This window comes from Pantherophis guttatus, chromosome 2 (assembly GCF_059756535.1).
Source record: "Pantherophis guttatus breed Tessera chromosome 2, ASM5975653v1, whole genome shotgun sequence".
NCBI classification, from domain to species: domain Eukaryota; kingdom Metazoa; phylum Chordata; class Lepidosauria; order Squamata; family Colubridae; genus Pantherophis; species Pantherophis guttatus.
This window is the reverse complement of record NC_142064.1, coordinates 88,604,236-88,627,552: the sequence shown is the minus strand read 5'-3', so window position 1 is coordinate 88,627,552 and position 23,317 is coordinate 88,604,236. Positions and strand designations below refer to the sequence as shown.

Genomic DNA, 23,317 nt, shown 5'->3' with positions numbered 1-23,317 from the left:
TTCAACACAATATACAATTAATAGTATCTCAATTATTATTCGAATCTTGCCAGGCTCAAGGTTGACACAGCCTTCCATCCTTTCTAAGGTAGGTAAATTGAGGACCCAGTTTGTGGGGGCAATAAGCTGACTTTGTATAAAATATATAAAAGTATGAAGGCTATTGCTTAACGCACTGTAAGCCGCCCTGAGTCTCCGGAGAAGGGTGGCATATAAATCAAAATAAAAATATATAAAAAAAATATTATAATTCCCTAGTTAAATAGAGCTTTTTTTCTTTTGTGTTTTAAAATCTTGAACTCTCCTCTTTTCCCCTAAATTTCCCATTGTTTGCACCTATCTTTTTTGGTGAGGAAAAAGAAAAGAAATCTGCCTGCCTAATTTTCCAACGTTGCAGCAACAGCAAAGCCAACAGCCTGCTTTACTTTCAGTTTCGTTTTTCAGCATAGCTAGGGGGAAAATAATCTGCTCCAGCACTCTTTGCAAGCAAGCAAGCAGCAGAGCCTTGAGCAAAACAGCTGAGAGCAAATCAGCTGAGAGTCGGGAGGCCGATCTAATTAGCCTATACTGAAGCTCCGCGGGCCAATAAAATTACAAAAAAACACCAAACCGTTTGTTAAATTGCTGGCTTACCCACCCCTCGCCCACCACTATTTATTGACAATAAATAGTGGTGTGGAGGGGCGGGCCAAGGGGCGGGGCAAGCCAGCAATTTAACAAATGTTTCTGCCAAACTGCCTAGAACCGGCAGAATCCCACCACTGGTTCTCATCCTTGGGTAATTTCCCCTTAGTTCTAGGTTGCTTCTCTCCTTGGTTAGTTTGCAAGCATTGTTTCTTGTATGTATGAATATGTACACATGTATGTCAATAAGTAATTAGGTTTCCTGGGGAATACTCGTTCATGAGTGCACTTCAAACGTGGATCCTTCCTGCAGTCTCACATTTATACCTTTAGTAAAGGTAAAGGTAAAAGTTCCCCTCGCACATATGTGCTAGTCGTTCCCGACTCTAGGGGGTGGTGCTCATCTCTGTTTCAAAGCTGAAGAGCCAGCACTGTCCGAAGACGTTTCCATGGTCATGTGGCCGGCATGACTAAACGCCAAAGGAACACTGTTATCTTCCCACCAAAGGTGGTCCCATGCATTTTTTACGTGCTTTCAAACTGCTAGGTTGGCAGAAGCTGGGACAAGTAACTGGAGCTCACCCCATTACATGACACTAGAGATTCGAACTGCTGAACTGCCGACCTTTCGATCAACAAGCTCAGCGCCTTAGCCACTGAGCCACTGCGTCCCTATACCTTTAGTACATCTTTTTAAAGAAACTTGTCATTTGGTAACAAGTTCATGGCAAGTGCCTTTGAGAGATACAAATAATAATAATTGAGGAACCGCCTCTCACCAGTTATATCTGCTCATCCTATCAGATCCAGGAAGAGAGGCCTGGTGCAGGTCGCCTCTCTCAGGGCTCTATACTTGGCAGATCCAAGGAGATTGGCCTTCTCTGCCATGGAACATTCTTCCCATTAAGTGAGGTCAACTCCATCCCTCCTTATTTTCCAAAAGCCTATCAAGAACTGATTTTATCATCAGGCCTCAGGAGACTGGTGACAGTTTGAGGTGGCTCCATTGTCAATTGAACTCTCTCTCTCTCTCTCTCTCTCTCTCTCTCTCTCTCTCTCTCTCTCTCTCTGTGTGTGTGTGTGTGTGTGTGTGTGTGTGTTTGTGTGTAAGGACCTGCCCTAGCTAGTCTCTGAGGAAAGTAAAACTCTTGAATCTGTTAAGTTGAATCAAAAGAACTTTTACTGAGAGAAAATGGTTGCAGTAGAGCAAGGTGGAATCTGAAAAGTCCCACACAGAGCACAAAGCAATTCTTCTGTTTCCCCAAACCCAACTCCTCTGATCCAGTCCACTGGCAGTCGATGTGATGCCACAAGGTTGTTTTGAGAACACTGAGGTGCTAGGCAGAAAAGAGGTCATTCTCAGGGCATGATGGCCTTGAAACCAGGCTGGAACTGGCTGGGAGGGAATCCGCTCTGTCTCTGAAGACAATCCCCTCTCCCTAATTCCCAAGCTGTTACAGCAAAAGCAAAAGCATGTGAAAAAGGCCAGCAAGCCTCCACCCCCACTTCCAACAGAATGGCAGAACACGATGGTGGACCAGACAGTGTGTGTTTGTGTTTGTGTGTGTGTTGTATTTTAATATGTTTATTATTTTTATACTTTTTTGTTGTACATACATACACACACACACAGAATCATTTCTTGTGAGATGAGGGGCTATATAAATTTGATAGATAGATAAAGATATATATTTAATTCAAATATAAGCAATAATTCAATCTCATTCAAGCCAAGTCCTTCGTATCAAAATTGAGGAGATGATTATGGCCTTTCACAGTTTTCTCTTTGTAACCTGACATAATTCACCAATTCCATATGCAACACTGTTTACAGGCAATTATATTAATAACCTTTCCATGCCACTCAAAGGCATCGATCAATCTTTAACTATGGCTTTTCTGATGCAAAATACACTTAATCACACCTTGTCATTGGCTTTTACAAAACAACCATTTAGAGCATGATGACTTCTCCTTGCAAAGTAGCACTTTTTAAACAAACAAGGACACCTTCGTAATCTTGTCGGCTGCAAAAATAATTCTGCCAACAACTTTATGATGTCGGGGGAAAAAAACCCACCCAGTCTCAGTCGTATTATCAAAGGGTCAGTGCAAGTTTGCCATCCAATAATTGCTTACCTCTGTCAAAGACAACAGCAATTGCCATGGTGAGAAGGAATGGACATGATTTTGAGAAAATGTATCTGTTTTCTCTTGTGCATTTATTACTACATTTATATCCCGACTTTCTGTTCATTCCCACACTTGTCAGGATTCAATTAGGTTTTTTTTTAATGCTAAATATAAAATATAATGACTGTAATGCAAGCCAATACATTTAAATAATAGTAAAATGTGTCCTTTTATCATTTTCTTAAATAACGAGAGACAAATACAGGTACATCTCCTTAAAGAACAATTCCAATGTCTATGAGAAGCCCTTTCTTTGTGTCTCTCATTGTCAAGTTCTTAAATTGAGATACGTCTTTCCCTGCTCATCTAAGTAACCAGGCAGATTACAGCAGCCTGTAGCACTTAAGACTTTTAAGGTCAATACCCAGCACCTTTACATGACACTCAACTACCAACAGATAAACAGTGCAGACATTTCTTATTTATCTTGATAAAAGCCTTCACAAATACATTCAGTTAGTTTGGAGTAGTGGCACCAGGCTAAAAATTGACAAATTGTGAGTTCTAGTCTTGCTTTAGCTGGGTGACCTTGGATCAGTCACTACAAAACTATAAGGCCTAACTTGTAGTTTATATCTTTTTTCAACAATGATCAAATTATGCCTCCAATTTTATCTTCCCTTGCTAGTTACTATTATTGTTCACTCCCAGATCAAACTTTTTTCAATTCTCCATCCATTTTCATAGGGCCTGGTGGCTCAGCAGACTAAAAGCATTGTGATTAACACCAGCTGTCTGCAATTACTGTAAGTTCAAATCTCACCAGGCTCAAGGTTGACTCAGCCTTCCATCCTTTCTAAGGTAGGTTAAATGAGGACCCAGTTTGTGGGGGCAATAAATTGACTTTGTATAAATATACAAAAGTATGAAGGCTATTGCTTAACGCATTGTAAGCCGCCCTGAGTCACTGGAGAAGGGCGGCATATAAATCAAATTTTAAAAAAAATACCAGCCAAAAAAAAAGCAACCAGAAATTATTTTTTCCTAGGTTAGGGTTAGCGCCCAAACTCTCTTCCAGGGTTCTTTCATGAGTACAAATAAATTATCTCCTTAAGAAGACAGGTCCCTTTGGGCTACCAGTTTGGCTATGACCTTGCCATGCCGGGGTAGCATTTCCTTTAGTACAGGGAGTAGGATGATCTAATCTGTACGCAAAGAGTGTTCTTCGGCAATCTAACTTTGCAGAGCAAACTGCAAGTGTAGGTTAGCCAGCATCTAGCCTATGGCAAGCAAGCCAGCTGTGGAATTCTGGGAGTTGAAGTTTAGACATCTTAAACTCAACCAAGGTTGAGAAACACTGTTTTGAAGACATGATCAGAAATTGGGATTTCTTCATACTCACCCAGATCAGGTTTGTTGGTTTGTTTGTCTGTTTATATTTCAGACTTCTTCACCACGCATCAAAGAAGTCCTGCATTATTATTATTTTTTAAAAAAAGAAGAGGAGTTATCAGAAAACTCAGTGAAAACAGCCATACTGATCAGTTACACAGAAGGACATGTAAGATGACCAGAGTCTTCCTTTTAGCCTTTTATAACAAATTCTAGATTTAAGCATATGACTGGACCAGCATCCCAGATTTTATGAGGACAAGCTATATTTCTAAGTTTGCCAGGAAACTTTCCTTCCCAAATCAATTCACATTGATTCTAAAGAAAAGCATCCTAAATCAGTTTAAACAGTAAATACAGTTTAATTAAGGCTAAGAGGGGCAAAGTTATCATGTAACTACATTATTGACCACAATCACAGTGAAATGACACCAATAATGATCATCTGAATGCTATAAAATAAAATGAACCAATCATCAAGATACTTGATACAACCAAATACCTATCTATCCTTATAATAAAAATGACTTCCATGCAATATTTACCCTACAACATCACAAAAAATCGATCTTCCTTTTGCATCCTATATTGTGTATACGGCCTAAGGAATTACAGATTTCCTTCTAACCCAAATAATAAATTCTCGTCTTTCATTAGCATTGAAGAAACAGCCAATAGGAAGGATGGTCATTGAGTATAATAACTTTTAGAGACTGTGGCCAATGAATACACTTCTCCTTTATACCTAAACCAATGCAAAATCAGAAGTACAAATGCAAATCTAACCTCTGTATCTTACATATTTGCTTGAGAACAACACAAGGAAGCACAAGGAAGAAGCTGTGCATATCAGGAATGAACCCAAGGTTCCATTGAACTGATGATAACATAAACACTGAAAGCATTTAGGTTCAGATTAAAAGGCAACACAACAAGAAGGACATGTTGCTAAAGAATCTGCTACAGACTACCAAACCCAGGAGAAGAAGTAGATGAAAAGAAGGACTAGGGGGGATAGCAATGTTCCAATATCTCAGATGTTGCCACAAAGAAGAGGGAGTCAAGCTATTCTCAAAAGCACCCAAAAGCAGGACAGGAAGCAATGGATGGATCAAGGAGAGAAGCAACCTAGAACTAAGAAGAAATTTCCTGAGTGTTGTTTTCTAGTGAAACTGGCCTATCAGGGCAACCTGGTTTATCCAAATATGGGACGGCACATACTGCTTCTGCTTTTGCCTTTCAGCCCCAATCCAGGAGCCTTCGCAGGCAGTCGCTTTTGCAACAAACTAGTGTGTGTGTGTGTGTGTGTGTGAGAGAGAGAGAGAGAGAGAGAGAGAGAGTGTAAAATATAAATTCAATGCAAATTTCCTGATAGTTAGAACAATTAATCAGCGGAACAACCTGCCTCCGGAAGTTATGAGTGCTTCAACACTGGAGGTTTTTAAGAAGAGATTGGACAACCATTTGCCTGAAATGGTATAGGGTTTCCTCCGTGAGCAGCAGGTTGGACTAGAACAGGGGTGGGCAAATGTGGCTCTTTTACAATCTGTGGACTTCAACTCCCAGAGTTCCTGAGACAACTTGGCTATCTCAGGAATTCTGGGAATTGAAGTCCACAGGTTGTAAAAGAGCCACATTTGCCCACCCGTGGACTAGAAGATCTCCAAGGTCGTTTCCAACTTTGTTATTCTAACTATTCTAACCATTAAAATTTATTTAAGAAGATAATCAAAGCCTCAAAAAACATAAATGAGTTATGGTGGGCATTTTCAACTATCCAGATAGTTTCTGGAAGTTTAATTCTGCCAGATACAAAATATCAAATGCATTCTTGGCTTATGTTGGTCATAATTTTCTCTTTGAAAAGGTTAAGCTGTGTAGTGCAAGATCTCTAAGGCTCTTGAATTTGGTCCTTGCTAATGGGGAAGAATTGACTGAAGCTATTAAAGGAGTGGGAACCTTGGTGCAAATGACCATGCATTATTAGACTCCTTGATTATAGAAAAGTCTGGTAAAAAAAATAGTCAAACACAAACCTTGGGTTTCAGAAAAGTTGATTTTAATAAATATGAAGGATAATAAGGCAAAGTGTTATAGCTGCCCGAGCTTTCTTGAAAATAAAACCAAGTGCAGTCTCAAACAATACTAATGAGGAAGAAAATTAGGAGACATCCTTTGAAGCAGTTCAGACAGAAGAAGGATGCTTATTAGAAATCGGAAAAAGGGCTAATTACCAAGGAAGTTACAAAACTCCTGATCAGAAATGGAGGAAAGTCAGAATAGAAAAGGCAGAAAATGAGCTGAGACAAGAAAGAGGTAGAATAACAGCATGAAAGGTTCCATCAAATTTGCCAACAGTGGAGCGAAGAAAAAAGAATAATTCTCAGTTGCTGAGAAGGAACTGAAAAGTAACATATGACTAAGTCAAGAGAAAGCAGGAGAACTCAACTCCTTTTGCTTCTATCATTAAAGCCAAAGAAAATGATTCGATACCATGGACAGTTAACAAACACAAGATGCATATGAGAAAGGATGAGGTAAAGGAACTTGTAGCTAATATGAATGTCTTCAAATCCTCAGACGCTGATGAAATGCACCCTAGAATTAAAAAAAAAAAAAACTGGCTGAAAATTTATCTGAATTTTTATTTTCAATCAGTCTTAGAACTACCAGACAAATGGAGGAATGTGCCATTCCTAGAGAAGTGCCAGAAGAATGGAGATGAACAAATGCATCCTCTCTCAAGAGTGGAAAAAAAGAAGATCCCAATTATCCATCATTATTCCATCAATGTCTGGAAAGTTGTTAGAGGAGGAAAGAAGCTTCTTGTAGATAATGCCATGATTACTGAAAGTAATACTGTGGATATAATCCATTTTTATTTCAGCAAACCTTTGATAAGTCTCCACATGATATTCTCATTAACAAGTTCTTACAGTGTAATTGACATAATACAACAGTATGGTGGGGCAAAAGAGATGATTAATTGTACTTACTAAGTAAGCATTAGTGGGTTTTCATCAAATTAGTGACTGGTGGGTATAATGTTAAGATCTATCTTGGGGACAGTATTATTTAACTTTTTTTAAATCACTGACTGGATAATAGGGTGATATGCTGCTTATTGAATTTGTATATCACACAAAATTGGGAGGTATGGCCAAACCCAAGAGGACGGAATGAAACCATAATCTAATCTTGACATGTGGGAAATGCTGAAGGGAAGAAAAATACAGGCAGACCTGTAAAATGAAGAATTAATGGATTGGAACCACTACATAGGAGAAGGACAAGTGTCAGACAGCTGTTAGAGGGATTAATGAGCATCATATCAACGTTGTGTAACATTCTTATTCCTCTCTTGCCAATGGTGGGATTCAAAATTTTTTTACTACCAGTTCTGTGGGCGTGGCTTGGTGGGCGTGGCAGGGGAAGGTTACTGCGAAATCCCCATTTCCTCCCGATCATCTGGGACTTGGGAGGCAGAGAATAGATGGGGCGGGGCCAGTTGGAGGTGGTATTTACTGGTTCTCCGAACTATTCAAAATTTCCACTACCGGTTCTCCAGAACTGGTCAGAACCTGCTGAATACCACCTCTGCCTCTTACTCTGCATTAGTAAGACCACATTGGAGTATTGTGAACAATTCTGGACATTTTGGGCTTCACATTTCTGGTTGAACACTGAAATGGTTAAAACAGGTTCAGAAGACAACAGCAACTATGATAGACTTGAGGATATGCTTTATAAGGAGAAACTGAAAGAACTAGGATATTTAATCTGGAAAAAAAGATAAGAAAACGTATCAGTATTCAGGTCATCAAAGATAGTCAAGACCTATTCTCCTTTACCACAGAAACTGGAATCAGAAATTATGAGCACATGTTGCATCTACCTACCTAGATTTTGTTTAAGGAAAAGTATTCAGATGTAAGATAGAGACCATAGAGCAGTCTATTGTAGTACCCTATTGAAGTCCAAATTTTCAGATTTTTTTTTCTTCCCTGGACGTTTTTAAGAAGAAAAAGAAAGTTATTTCACCAGGTTTGTTTGTTTGTTTATGGCACAATGATGATCACTGCACACACTAGGCATTCTTTTCCATAAATGAATCTATGCTTCCCATAACACAAGATTTTCCAATGCTTTAACTTTCTGAGGACTGCAGACTGTATCAGTTCAAGCCACAGAAGAGCAAGAGATTAACAAAATACCAGTTTTGTAAGATAGTAGAGTGAAAAATCTAGTTCATCTTAATAATCAGCTGGGGAATGAGAGTGGAGAACTCAGGTTGTAATTAACTTTTTCCAGATTAGGACTTTGACAGATAAATTTTCCAAAATCTTCCTGTGGCTTAGATTTAGGCCACATGAGTTGTGAAAATGTTCTACTTCTTACTCACAATGACTTCAATCTACAGTTTGTTATTGCTTAGGGATTGGAACCAGTGACTTTTCTGATTTTGCTAAGCTGTAATTACCAACATCCTTCAAAACTGGTTATGCTGGTTTAGGATATTGGAGCTGTAATTCAGCAATATCTGGAAAACAATTTACTTCTGTTTCTGAACATTTATTTGCCTGGTCACAAATCACTGAAGCTATACGCTTTCTATGATTGGATAGTAGTTTAATTCCCTTTTCAGAATCAGATAAGAACTAATGTTTTAATTCCAAGAACACTTCAAAGAATCAAAAATCCCCTGTTGTTCAGTCGCTAAGTTGTGTTTGACTCTTCCCAACCCCATGGACCATAGCATGTCAGCCCCCCTCCCCTCCTTCACTGTGTCCCGGAGTTTACCCAAATTCATGTTCATTGTGTCAATGACACTATCAAATCTTCTGCTGTCCCCTTCTCCTTTTGCCTTCAATCTTTCCCAACATCAGGGACTTTTCTCATGAGTCCTCTCTTCTCATTTGGTGGCCAAAGTATTCGAGCTTCAGCTTCAGTATCTTCCAAAGAACAGCCAGGGTTGATTTCCTTAGGAATTAGGAATAAGTCCCCTAATTAACCAAAAATGCAACTTGTTTCATCTGTCTATCAGCTTTTCCTCCATAGAACAATTTTACCAGATGAAAGAGCTCTGGATTCTAAATCACCATGAAGATTTTTAGCAACCATTTCCAGATCTTCCTTTCTGCTGAATGTACAAAGGTCACAAGAAATGTTGGGTTACAGAAGGATAGAATTGGACTTGGGTACATACAAACATTCAACTGAAGTCAATGAAAAAGGAACACTGGGATGTTGGAAGAGCATGATGAATTCTGGTAATGTGTAGTTCTGTGTGCATAAAAATCATAAAAATCCTACCTGTAATCAGCCAATGTACAGGTAGAGATCCTGTTGCTTTACTGATTTTTGCAACTTCAGTTTTTGTATAAATCAATATTTCAGAAATGGGTAGATTGTAGATGCTTTGAACCACGCTGCAGGACTAAAAGTGTTCCATTCAAATATGCCTGTCAGGAATATAAGTGTTAAATAATTACACAATGAATGTTGCAAATGATTAGCAGAGACAGAACAATTTGCATTCAGTTGCATGCCTTATGCAGAGCTGGCATTGCCTAGATTAGGTTTGCTACAATTTGTTTATCTGGACTGCTTCTTCAGAAGGCCAATATAGGACCAAACAGATAACATACAAGCCCAATATCTATCACATGCAATCATTCATTAAATGAGGCTCACTGGCATTCTTTCCAAAATTTTGGCCAGCCTCCCAGCTAAAAATGAAAAGTATTTGCAACCGAGAATACTGAAAAGTGAAAAGGATTTTAACAGCTGGAAAACTAAAATTTTAGTTGGTTGGTTGGTTGGTTGGTTGGTTGGTTAGGTAGGTAGGTAGGTAGTTTTAGTGGCATATGACCCCAGATGGCTCTGAGCAACTCACAATATGACAAATGGAGATTTAAAAGGAATCTACAATAAATGGATAATGAACAAGCTGGGAAATCCATCCAGCCACACAGAAAAAAACTTATACAAGCCACAACCAAAAAGAGGAGCCATCCAGATTAGCCCAAGGCCCAAGAGAACCCAGCCTTCCAGAGCACCATCAGGGTAGAAGCCATATAGATTTCTGGGTCCTCCAATTAGTATTTTATGAAAAGGTAAAGAAAGAAATAGGATATTGAAACACTGGAATTCTCTGGTGGTTGAATTTTTCCAGATATTGCAATACAGTTGCTGGTGAATTAAATATTTAATCTGCATTTGTAAATAAAGTTTCTTCCGATTACTTTTGATCTGATGTACAGGATTGTGCTATCAAATACTTACAAACTGAGAATATATGAAATATTAATTATAAAGAAAAAAAAAATTCACACAAAATCTCCTCACTCACTTGGCCCATCCACTTTACATTGGGAAACATAATGGAGCTGGGGGAAAGAAAAGGGTATTTGCATTGAAAGTGAATGGGAAGTCAGCCCTTCAAAGTAGGCCACTTCAGGAAGCAGACACCACAAAGTCTATTGTTGTAGGTATGACAGCAAACCTGCCAGCCTCCATGTTCTTCATCCAGAATCAAGATGAGATTGTTTTGAGTCTCTTATCATTCCTTGGGGCTGAGATTTCACTTACTGTTTCTTTTTCTTTCACTTTTCTTCATTATCTCTGCCTCTCTCTAGAGGGGAAAGAAAAAGAACAATGCTGGATGAAGATGGGGTAAGAGGAAGGGAAAGAAGAAGAAAGGCAAAGAATTCCTCATTTTGGAGAGAAAGTTCTGCAACATAACAAAAAAGATGTGTCTTTGTGGTGATGGGGACATTAAATCCATGGGTCATGTATTGCTGTGCTGTCTTTTATATAGAAACCTACAAGGTATGTATATTTTCCCATGTAGAACACAATACCCAGCGAGGCTGAAGGCTGCTGACCTTCTTATTAGGCCAGGTGGCATGGGTTTCAGACAACAAAGTCCAGTTCTGTGTCAAAGCCATGTTCAAGCATACCCAACTCCTCCAAGAGAATTAGTGCTGAGCCTTACCTAAGTTCGTGCAACGCAACATATTCTGTAATATTTCCCTCCTTTTTAAATAGTTTTACTTTCCTCCCTCCTTTTTTTCCTTTTCCTTTTAAATATACAGATACCATTCTATGTTTTATTTTGCTATTTCTTTGTTGTACTCAGTTGGATCATAACCGTCACAATCCCAGCAAACTGTTTTCAGCTTCAACAAATATTAGACTCAATATAAGGAAGCCTAGCTTTATATCACCACATTTTACAAATCCTAATATTTAAGTTCTCCGATAGGTATCTATCTTAATTCTCTATAACATTCAGACTACTGATTAGACAATTGATGGTTATTTTATAGATCTGTCCTGTGCTTTAACCGCTAAACTCTGCAATTTTATGTTCATAATTCTATTTGTATTTTATTTCATTTTATTCTCTCAATTTGTTTTTTTTTTTATTTTTACTTCTCTTGTGCAGTGTTATTACTTTTATGCTGGTCTGTGACAGAAATAAAATAAACAAATGAACAAAGAACTCCTGTTTAAGTGGTAACAATTTCACTAGTAGTAGAAGAAATTCTGTTCTTCTTCCCATATAATTTTAAAGGGTATCTTCAGAGAAATATGTAGCTATTTATTGTCCATGTGATGTGTGTTTTTTACCAACAGTGTTTACTATTCTAGGCAAATGCTGGACTCTCTCTCCATCCTACAAATTCACAGGTAATTATTTGAGAATGGAGAGCCTACTCTTCCCACATGGTCAATTAAATAATGTTTACAGAGAAGATTGGAATGGTTTCCATTTTAGTCTGAGCCCTTGTAGCTTATGCTCGTTTGGCTTAGTTACAAGGCAGGAAGAAGACACCAGCCATGGCTGATACCTCAGAGAGGTAGTTGGAATTGAGTCAACAAACAAGCTGTTTGGATAATTCAAGAGCAGGAAGTTTGTTCAAGCATGCTATATTCTCAGCTGTTAAAAGAACTTCTGAATGGCATATTGTCTGAAAGCCTTGACTTCAGGAGACTCACATATTGTCTGAAAGCCTTGATTTCAGGAGACTCACTTGCAACTTTTGATGACTTTGTTAATATCGATCTATTTTTAATAGGGCAGTGACGAGATCTGCATTCAAAGAGAAAAAAATACAATGCAGAAACACGCAATACATAGGGCTGCCCTTGAAGAGCATCTGAAATCTTCAACTGGTGCAAAAGTATGCAAAGCAAGCAATTATGTATGATCCTAAAGCAGTACACCTCTACACTGCAAGCTGCATTGGTTGCTGGTATGCTTCCAGGTTCAATTAAAGGTGCTGGTCTTGACCCTGAAAACTTTACATAGATTGGACCAGGTTATTTGAGGTCTCTCCAGTCACACCTATTTGTCCTATCAGGTCTGGCAAGAGGGACATATTACCGGTCCCCTCTGGTTAAGAGTTTCATCTAATGGAACCCAGGAAGTGGGACTTTTCTGCTGTGGCACCTTTTCTTTGGAATATCATTTCTCCCCACACCCCACACCCTCCAAGTGGATATTAGCCTTGACCCTACTGGCATTTAGAAAATTCCCGCCAAACAAATTGCAAAATGGTTACACTGAATGTAGAATGTTGGTCCATTTTACCATGTTTTTTTTAAAAAAAAAATTGTTTGCATTTGTGTTGTGGTCCGCCAGCAGCCTGCGGAGCTGGCAGTGGAGTCGGACAGCGATGAGGCTGAGGAAGAACATGGGCCAGTCCTGGAGACTGGGGTAGGCCTGGATGAGGGCTCTGCGTTGGAGGCAGAGATGGGGCCAGGGCCATCGGGGAGTGATGTGTGGACTTCGGAGCCTCCAGAGGCTGACAGTAAAGAGACAGAGGAACAGGAGGAGCCTATTCCTAGTGCTCGTATGAGAAGAGCTGCCAGAAGGCAGGAGCAGATAAAGCAGAAAGGATGACTCGGGAGTAGGACCAAGAGATGATTGGCCCCTCCCATAAAGCTTAAAAGACCAGCAACAGCTCTTAGCCTCTTTGCCGGAAAGCAACGTTGAGAGAATTGCTTCTTGTTTCACTGTATTCATTTCTTGTCGGCGTCTTCTGCTTCTGAACTTTTGCCAAGAAAAGCCTTTGGCAGTTTGCCTGATTATTCCAAGGTTGGTGATAAACTGAGGAATGGTGTTTTGAAGAATTTGCTTTAATTTAGTTTGGACTAATCTGAGAATGAGTTAATTCTCAGGTGTTCTAATAAAGTCTGCTTGTTTTCGAACTGTTTGTATTTAATATTAACTACTTGGGCCTGGGTCACAACAATTTGTAACTGTTGTGTGCTTTAACTGTTGTTTCAATTTTTAACTGTTTATTGTATATTCCCAGAATCATGTTTGTGAGATGGGCAACTATATCAATCTCATAAATGAGTAAATAAAATACATGTGGACCAGTGGTGGGTTGCCCCCAGTTCAGACCGTTTCGCAGAACCGGTAGTAAAACCAGTGGGACGCTCCACCAGAAGTGATCTGCATATCCTTTCCCCAAACTGCACAGCAGTTGCAGACAGGAAGTCAGAGAGAAATATATACAAACTGAAAGGAATTGCATATCATTGGTCATAATCATAATCCAGTGGCCAACCATTCAATGATGGTTGTTTTGATTACTGTATTCTGATCTTCATGTACACCTGGACACAATTATTTACAGTGAGGCAAAAGGCAGAAACATCAAGATTTAGCTTCTCTTGGAAAATTTTCTAACAGAGAGTGACAATACATTTTATATGCGAAACTTCCTTATCGTTCCAACTCAAATATAAAACTGCTGGGTATATTTCCTCAATTCAGACATAGCACTACTGCTAAAAAGGGATCATATGTCATTTCTTCTTTCTGAATACCTGCAACCAATGTTAAACAAACACATTCTGTTCAAATCAGAAGAAGAAAAAAATTCAGATGAAACACCTATCAGGTTAAGTACATATACAAAGATTACAGAGCCTCATTCATTAGCCCCTTCCTCCATATTGCCAAAATATAAGTATGCAGCACTTCTATCTAAAATAGATACTGGGTCAGTAAAGGAACTAGAAAAGAGGTTATAGTGGTGGGATTAAGCCTTTATGTCCCACTAAATGCAGGAGAGAATTCTATCCATTCCATCTGGAATTATTATTTTCTATTTTTTATTTCAACTTCAAGGTTGGTTTACCTTGATTCCCAATGCATTTGAGAAAAAAAAATCTCCCTATGAAATAAGTTCTAAATGAACAGTTTAAAGGATTTTTGAGGCTCTGTGCTCAGGCAAAATTTGATTCATATTAATGTGCTCAAAAAATAAATCTGATTCTCTGATTCAACTCTATTTGAGAAACCAATCTGGTCGAAGTTAGGGAGTGAAATCAAATTATTAAATTGGGTGACATCCATTCAGATTACTAAAATGCTTCAGGAAATGTGTGAGTATGTGTGCGTGCATGCGTGTCTGTGTTTGTGTGTGTGTGTGTGTGTGTGTGTGTGTGTGTATGTATTCTGTACGGATACTTATATAAATGGATTCAGACATATCTGATTTAACAATTCAACATTCCAAATCAAGTTTAGAAAGTCAATTTAATTCAGAAATAATGTAATCTTGTAATTAAGAGCTCCTCCACATGCCCTCCTAGCTCTAGTGCAGAGACAGTCTGTTTAATATCTGCTGGAGATATGCCTGGAACAAGCTGAAGCCAGATCCAAGTGAAAGAAATTAATGTTTTGAATTGCCAAATGAAACAATGTGGAACATTCCAGGTCAAACAAAGAAAGAACATGAGGGATGTTGTTGACTTGCAGGGGCACCATTTGGACCACAGAAGAACTGCCTTTTTTGTTTTCCACAGAACAACAATTCTGTTACACAACACTTTTTTGCAGCACACACCTTCCCCAACAACAGGCTATTGCTTTGGGTCAACTCCGCCCTTTTAAGCTTTTCAAGGTGATGTTGCCACATAAAATATGTCTTTAATGGTCCTTTTTACTCAGTCTTTTAATACTCAGACAAAAGTCTCAAGGTCTATAAAGTGCCATACAACCTTTTGGGGTTTTTTTTTCAAAAGTTTTTATGCTAGTTAGAATGAGATGCTGATTCGGTGTGGTTGCTCCTTTTTTAGTTGCTACTGAGCTCCTGACAAAGCTCCAAGCAGAAGTCCCACCAGGATAGGCTGCTCAGCATGTAACCTGTGGTCCTGGAAGTTGAATGGTCGTTCTCTTGCCTGCTTGTACTGATAGTCTTCGATTTAGGACCACAATTGAGCTGAAAATTTATGTTGCTAAGCGACATAAATTGAGTTTTATGTTATTTTATGACCTTTCTTGTCACAATTGTTAAGTGAATCACTGCAGTTGTTAAGTTGGTAACATGGTTGTTCAGTGAATCTGGCTTCCCCGTTGACTTTGCTTGTCAGAAGGTTGCAAAAGGTACCATATTTTTCGGAGTATAAGACGCACTTTTTTCCCCCCTAAAAGGGAGTGAAAATTTAGGTGCGTCTTATACACTGAATGTAGCCCCGCCCACCCACTGGCCCCCACCCTTTGGCCTCTGCCTCCCAGCAGTTACCTCCTTGCAGCAAACTGCAAGAAAAAACAGCTCCTTTCAGCTTCAGCACAGCCTAATTAGCACAAGCTGATTGGATCGGCCTCCCGGCCCTCAGCTGTTTTGCTCTCAGCTGTTTTGTGCAGGCCTCTGCTGCTTGCTGCAAGGAAGAAAATTGCTGGACCGGATTTTTTTTCCCCTTGTGCTAATCCAGCTATGCTGAAAACGAAAATGAAAGTAAAGCAGACTGTTTGCTGTTTGCTGCAACGAGGCAAAATTGCACAGAGGCAGAGGCAGATTTCTTTCTCTTCTTTTCCTCACCAAAAAAGGTAGGTGTGTCTTATAGTCCGGTGCGTTTTATACTCCGAAAAATATGGTAATCACATGACCCCAGGATATGGCAAGCATCATAAATATGAACCATTGCCAAGCATCCAAATTTTGATCATGAGACCATGGGGATGCTGCAACAGTCATAAATGTGAAAATGGATCTCACTTTTTTAAAGTGCCCTTGTAACTTTGAACAGTCACCAAATGTTGTAAATTGAGGACTACCTGTAATAAATGACAGTCTCCAGAAATCAACTCTGCTTCCCCATCCATTTCTTATCTCCTTCTGGACATTTTCAAGGACATCCTTGGAAAACACCAAGGTGTGGCTCAATTATCACAGGCAGTCGGAACACCAACATGGATGTTTGTGCGTAAAGTTGTGAGTGAATGTAAGGACGCATGAAGGAAGCAGGGTGGGTGAGAAGCGTTTCTGCCTGGCTGCAGCTGCTTTTCCAGAATGCAGAGAGCAATCCTAATTTCATTCCCTTACACCCATCAGATGTGCATCTTTCTTCCTTGGCTACTGGAAAGACCAGAATCTTCCTGGCAAATAAGGGAAAATAAGGGAAAGATCAATCTCATGGAACACCTTTCATGAGATTGCTATTCCCACCAGTAATCTCTGTGCAATGCACTGTTGCCTCCCATCCCATTGCTTGCTGTCTCTGTCTCTGTCTCTCTGTCTCTCTCTCTGTCTCTGTCTCTCTCTTTCCCTCCCTCTCTCTCTCTCTCTCCAAACAACCAATTCCCCAGCTTTTTTCCCCATCTGCTGCCCTCTTCCTTACTTCTGTGCTGCTGAAGAGTACCACTACTCCCGTCCCCACAAGACTGCAGCAGTTTTGTATTCATCAGAGCACCTTTTTGCAAAATTCACAGAACTATAAATTTCAATTTGGGGCCCCAAAGTATGAAACTGGGTAATATTGTATACATGAATAAGCACTTTGCTCTGTTTGAACTGGAAGGTTGAATTTCAAAGAGGAAATTGTTTCATTCAAGGGCAGATCAGTTTGATTTAAGGCATCGTTCAATATTCAGCTTTAAAAAGTATGCCTATTTTAAGATTTTTTTAAAAAAGCACCAAATGCTTTCTGCTTCTTATGTTTTTCCACATTTGATGAAGCTATTAGATGATACTAGCCCTGCCAAGTTTCACCTGGATTGTTTCAATGGTTTGAAATATCAGCATTGTAAAAAAAAAAAAAATCTCCCTGAACTACTTTTAAGTGAAAGATAATAGGAATGAGGAAAGGACAGCCCAGCAGTTTCCAATTTGTCCAGAAAAATTATGCTGATCCCATATAAAATATTATTCTCCTCCAGTATTAACTATATTTTTTTAAAAAAATGTTTAAAAAGCAATCTTTTATTTTTTCTACTCTGCTCCAAGCTTGACATCAAACTGCAGACTGTTCTCTAATCTGCCCTTTAGGCTGAGATTAGTTTTTCTGAGATGCCAGGGGGATTAGGGTAATTGGTTAATAAATTAGCAAGGTTCTTTTGGTGGGGTATAGTAGTGGGTTTCAAATCCCATCCCTACCGGTTCGCTCGTGGACGAACACACGCTTGCGTGCGTGTGTGCGTGATGCTTCTGCACATGCAGAGAAGCTTCTGCACATGTGCAGAGACGTCCAGGCACGTGGGCGGAGCCTCCCACCACCGCTGCTACCGGTTCACCCGATCCGGGGTGAACTGGTAGCAACCAACCACTGGTGGGGTACCAGACTCGGCAAGGTCCATTGGTAAAATGTAGTTCCATGTAGTTCAATTGCATCAAGGATATGGCTTGTTGGCAATACCGTTTGTTTAACAAATAAGATATCATCAAGAAAGGCAGGCTGCAGAGAAAGAAGTGAGGGCAAATGTAGTATTCATAGCCTTGCAACATTCCATCCTTAAAAAGCACTCGCCACTTACAAATTTTCTTTTGGCATCCATATAATCATTATCAAGAATCAACTGCCGAGGTGGTGCAGTGGTTAGAGTACTGCACTCTGTTGTACTGCAGCTACTTCAGCTGACTGCTAGTTCAGCAGATCAGCAGATCAAATCTCACCAGCTCAAGGTTGACTCAGCCTTCCATCCTTCCGAGGTGGGTAAAATGAGGACCCAGATTGTTGGGGGCAATATGCTAATGCTAATGCAATATGCTAATATGCAATATGCTATATGCTAACTTTGTAAACTGCTTAGAGAGGGCTGTAAAGCACTATGAAGCGATATAGAAGTCTAAATTTAAAAAAAAAATCTGCCCCAATCACACAGAATTAAAAATAAGTCTGGATGAGAACCAGACTGGTCAGCTGTATGTTGATGTGGAGAGTTCTTTTTTTAAAAAAAAAGTTTTTTTTTTATTTTCTAAGACAAACATTTAATTTTAAGACAAAAAAACATTTAAGATGTGGAGAGTTCTGAGAGCAGAAATGAACTTCCACTTTTCTTGGTAGGACCAGTAACTTTTTAAAAAAAAAAAAAAAAACAGAAGAGAGAGAAGACGTATGGCTGGCTATATTAAAAAAATTAGGTAAATTGAATGAAGCCCAAAATAATGCCAAATTTGTCCTCCGCAAAGAACGCTGATAGGCAGAGTCCAAACTGCTGATAAATTCATTGGACGGTTACTCAGATCATACTAGAGTCCATTACAACACATCACTCAGTAGAGGTTAGAATGCAGTATTGCAGGCTGACTCTGCCTGCCCACAGCCAGGAGTTCAATCCTGATGTGTTCAAGGTTGACTCAGCCTTCCATCCTTCCAAGGTGGGTAAAATGAGGACCCAGATTGTAGGGGGCAATATGCCGACATTGTAAACTGCTCAGAGAGTGCTGTAAAGCACTATGGAGTGATATATAACTCTAAGTGCTATTGATATAGTATTTTTCATATATGGAAGTGATGTTGATGCAGTGTAAGCTCTATGCAACAACTCCAGGCAGTGAAAATCAACTGAGTCTTTGCTGCCACCTGCTTGGATTTGCAACCTTGAGTTGGATCCCCCTTTTGATTCTTAAATCTCTTTCAGTGGGGGTGATTCAATGAGCTCTTTGTTTAAATTGAATTGACCCTCTGCACAATCCTAATCAGGAAATGAAACAAATGAATGCCTCCGTTTCAGAAAGGAACGGGAATGTTAAACGTTCCCTATCGAGAGACTTGCCAGGCAACATAACAAGTTCAATTATAAGATTTTCTATGTAAGTACATCCTCTAATAGCAAAGCGGACCCTTGTATTAAAGGCATATCTTTATTAGCTGATATTAGTAGCAAGCTACCTCTCTGAAGGGGAAGACAATACAGAAGGTAGAGATACACTCCTACTAACCCAATACAACAATCCCATTGTGTCGGCAAAATTGCTTTGTGCATATCTCCATGAAAAACAGAAGTTAGTTACCTCATGCTCACTTCTCAATAGAATTAGGCTGTTTGCTTGCCAGCCCTAGAAGATCTACCAGGCTAATAACTAGGATGCTTATAAAAGCATTTATTAATGAAATCTAAATCAAAATGTCTTTCACACTGCAGTGATGAAAAGGTCTGTTGAGTTTCAGTTTGCATTTACATTTTCTACCTCATGGCTTTTTCTCTGCTGTTAGAATATTTCTGATTGGATCCATTACATAAATACATACATACATACATACATACATACATACATACATACATGAACAGTCTCAAACTTATCCAGCGTGACCAACTATTGTTTACTTTGTTTCCCAGAGTTACATTATAGTAGCTGGCAGGACAAGAGATTTAATGCAATACAGAACTCAAATAATGCATGTGTATATTAAAGTGATCCCTTGCAGAAAGTTTGTTTTTTGTTTGTTTCCTTATTTTATTTCTTAATCTAACTAGTCAGATCCAGATCCTACCAGTTTTTCTTGGTTGGACCATAGATCAAAGCATGAATTAAACACATGTAATGAAGGGGAATCCATCACAAATCCTCCATAGATCGATCCCATGGGCAAACTGCTCAGGAACTGCTCATTCCTAATGAAAAATTAGGAAGATTTCTCTAACATTCAATTCAGAATGAGTTGCCGTGAGACAACTCGCTGTGGGACACTTCAACCAATACAAAAATTAAACTAATTTCAATGGAACCATGGAACCAATAAAATAAAGAAAGTCAATCCAGAAATACAAGAGTTACATAATTTTGACGAAAATGTGGTCACCAATAATAAAAGTACCTGAATGAATCAATTAATAGGCTGTTGAATTGTCCCATGGTGAGTTGTCCTGGAGTAAGTTGGCTGCAGTGAGTTGACCGTGGTGAGTTGGCCATGGCAAATTGTCCTAGACCAGTGGTTCTCAACCTGTGGGTCATGACCCCTTTGGGGATCGAACGACCCTTTCACAGGGGTCACCTAAGACCATCGGAAAACACATATTTTCAATGGTTTTAGGAATAATTTTATGGTTGGGGGTCACCACAACATGAGGAACTGTATTAAAGGGTCGCAGCATTAGGAAGGTTGAGAACCACTGTCCTAGACCCTATTCAATTGATATCTCCCTTCCTGTAATTCATATCCAAAGGAGGACAGGTCTAGTTTTTGTCTTTGGGACATTCTTTTCCCTGGAGAAAACTATCACATCTCCCTTCACCATCATTTTTCAAAGCTGAAGACCCAGATGTCTTCATAAAGTTTAGCTTTTTAGTCCCCTAACACTGTCTTTTTTCTAAACCAGTTCCAATTTCTCTGAATACTTCTTAAAGATGGTGCTGAGAACTGGATAAAGTGCTCCAAGTTGTGTTTGATTCCAGGTTGTGTACGCCAAGATATTTTTCACAAGTGTAATTTTTCAATTCAACCCATCTCCTTCCATTTATGACTGTATGACTGTAACTTTGTTGCTTGTATCCTTATGATTTATATTGATATTGTTTCCTGATTGCTTATTTGTACCCTATGACTATCATTAAGTGTTGTACCTTATGATTTTTGATAAACGTATCTTTTCTTTTATGTACACTGAGAACATATGCACCAAGACAATTTTTTTGTGTCTCCAGTCACACTTGGCCAATAAAAAATTCTATTCTATTCTATTCTATTCTATTCTATTCTATTCTATTCTATTCTATTCTATTCTATTCTATTCTATTCTATTCTAGCCAACCACTACATACAAAAACACAAATACAGGGGGAATGATAGTTTCCTGTGTGTTTGAAAATATGCTTGTGTTGATGCATCTTAAAATTAGATTTGCCTTCATTGCAGCTACATCAAATTACTGGCTCATATCCAGATTGCAATCAATTACTACTCCAAGATCTTTTTCACAGGTATAATTTTCAATCCATGTCCATTTTCTTGTTAAACCATCTGGTCTCTGTTTAACAGGTCTGATGATCAGGATATATTGGAGCACTGACAGATGTTTTACTGAAGTTAAGTTATATGATATCTATAAAATTCCCCCAGCATCTATTATCAAAATTAACAGATTCAAAAAAGATTAAGACTTGGCCTGCCAAGATTTGTTCTTCATAAATCCCTGCTCATTACTATCTTAGGGGTTCTGCTCCAAAACCTTTTCAGGTACCAAAGTCATTCTGACTCATCTGAAGTTAATTGGATCTTCTCTTTCAAAAAACTAAAATAACATTTACTCTTCTCCAATCTCACCTGTTCTCCAGGATTTCTTAAAGATAAAACAAGCATTTGGTCAAGTCATTTCAGTTATTTCAGAACTTTAGGATGCAGTTGATTTATTTTTGTTTGGTTTTAAACTTGTTCAAAATATTGCTTGATTGATGTTTTTAATCCATCTCAAGTATTAATTCTGCCCTTCGAAACGCACCCCACTTTTCCAGACAAAACTGAACCCACATAGGTCCTTTGTAGCTTTACTTTTTCTTGGTTTCCCATTAGTATTTTGTCATCTAACTGAGAAGTTGGTGTACTGATTAATTTCTTTTAATTTTTAATTTTGAAGATATATGAAGAGAGAGGCTGGGCAGTCAAAGGTTAGAGATGCTTCAGTTTGGATCCCTGGGCTATACAAATAGAGTTTTTGGCCTAAATAGCTCTTTCCAATTGTGTATTCTGTTACAAGTTTATTCTATTACAAATCCATCTAATTACAAGTGTTCTCTAGCAGGATTATATCAAATAGTATAAAAAGACAATAAAAACCCAGAATAACACCTAACACTAATCCACATCAAAACAGATTTTTTAAAAAAAGAAAGTAGCCATTCCCCAATTGACAATAATATTCCTTTGTTACAAATGATGTCTAATCCCCAAATGCTGGGAAAATAATAATAAAAAACATTGGAAGTCTGAAATGCTATTGAATACATATTAAGTGCCTGGGAATTCTCCACAGATACAAATCTTCCAGGAAAAAGCTCTTATTGAGCATAAATCAAGCCTGCCAATTACAAGTTTTGATATAAATATAGCATGCCTTATGTAAATATCTGCTTCATTTGTAAAATGAAACATGACTTGTTAGCATAACTGTTTGTGCTCACACTGATCATACTAAGTATAGGAAAGATAAGATGTTTCTGAATAGATCATGAGATTTGCCAATTTTTCAGCTTCCTTTGAAAAGAGATAAGTGAAATCTTGGAGGAATGGATACATATACATCTGAATCCACTTACAATACTAATGAAGCAGGATTTCTAGGATCAATGGGTCTTATTTTTAATGAAGGCTAGAGCAGTATGTGTGCGGAGGGGTACTGCAGAGTATTCTCTCCAAAATAACTTTTATCAAATAAACCAGCCATATGACAAATTTACCTCTGAAGCTTCATCTGCTCATTGTCTGTGATGTCAAATGCCACAAAGAAGAGGAGGTCAACCTATTTTCTAAAGCGCCAGAAGACAAGACAAGAAACAATGGATTGAAACTAATGGCTTTTTTTTTATTCATAAAAAGGACAAATTCTGGCTTCAACTGAACATTAATCTTTAAAATGTTCTGTATCAGTTTCGGTTTTTGAATCCAATTATTTTAGCCTTTTTACATGTCCACGGAATATGATAAAAAAATAAAGTTCATATTTCTGATATATGAAATGCCTTTATTTGTTCTAAATATTTTTAATAATTCTATTCTTGCTGTATTATATTACTCTATTATATTATAATTCAAAAATGGCACAACAGGAGAAATATTTAAATGCCCAATGTTAGAAGTGATGCATTTTTAAATCAATGGACTGCAGGAGAACTGCAACTGTTTAAAAAAGGAGATGATTATGGAGTTCTTGGTGCCCTTTGAGTTTTGTTGTTTGCTTGCAGGAGTTTCATTACCCAATTAGGTAACA

General features: G+C 38.5%; 1 long non-coding RNA gene across 1 annotated transcript in view; it reads right to left on the bottom strand.

Annotated features, from left to right (window-relative positions):
- LOC117662007 (uncharacterized) overlaps positions 1–23,317 on the bottom strand; it is a 43,350-nt gene that overhangs the window by 5,521 nt on the left and 14,512 nt on the right. Inside the window, exons 2-5 of the long non-coding RNA XR_015732301.1 lie at positions 22,788–22,856; positions 10,655–10,783; positions 9,463–9,611; positions 4,160–4,228 (exon numbers count right to left, since the gene is read on the bottom strand). This is a non-coding gene — a long non-coding RNA (uncharacterized LOC117662007). The remainder of the gene's footprint in view (positions 1–4,159; positions 4,229–9,462; positions 9,612–10,654; positions 10,784–22,787; positions 22,857–23,317) is intronic.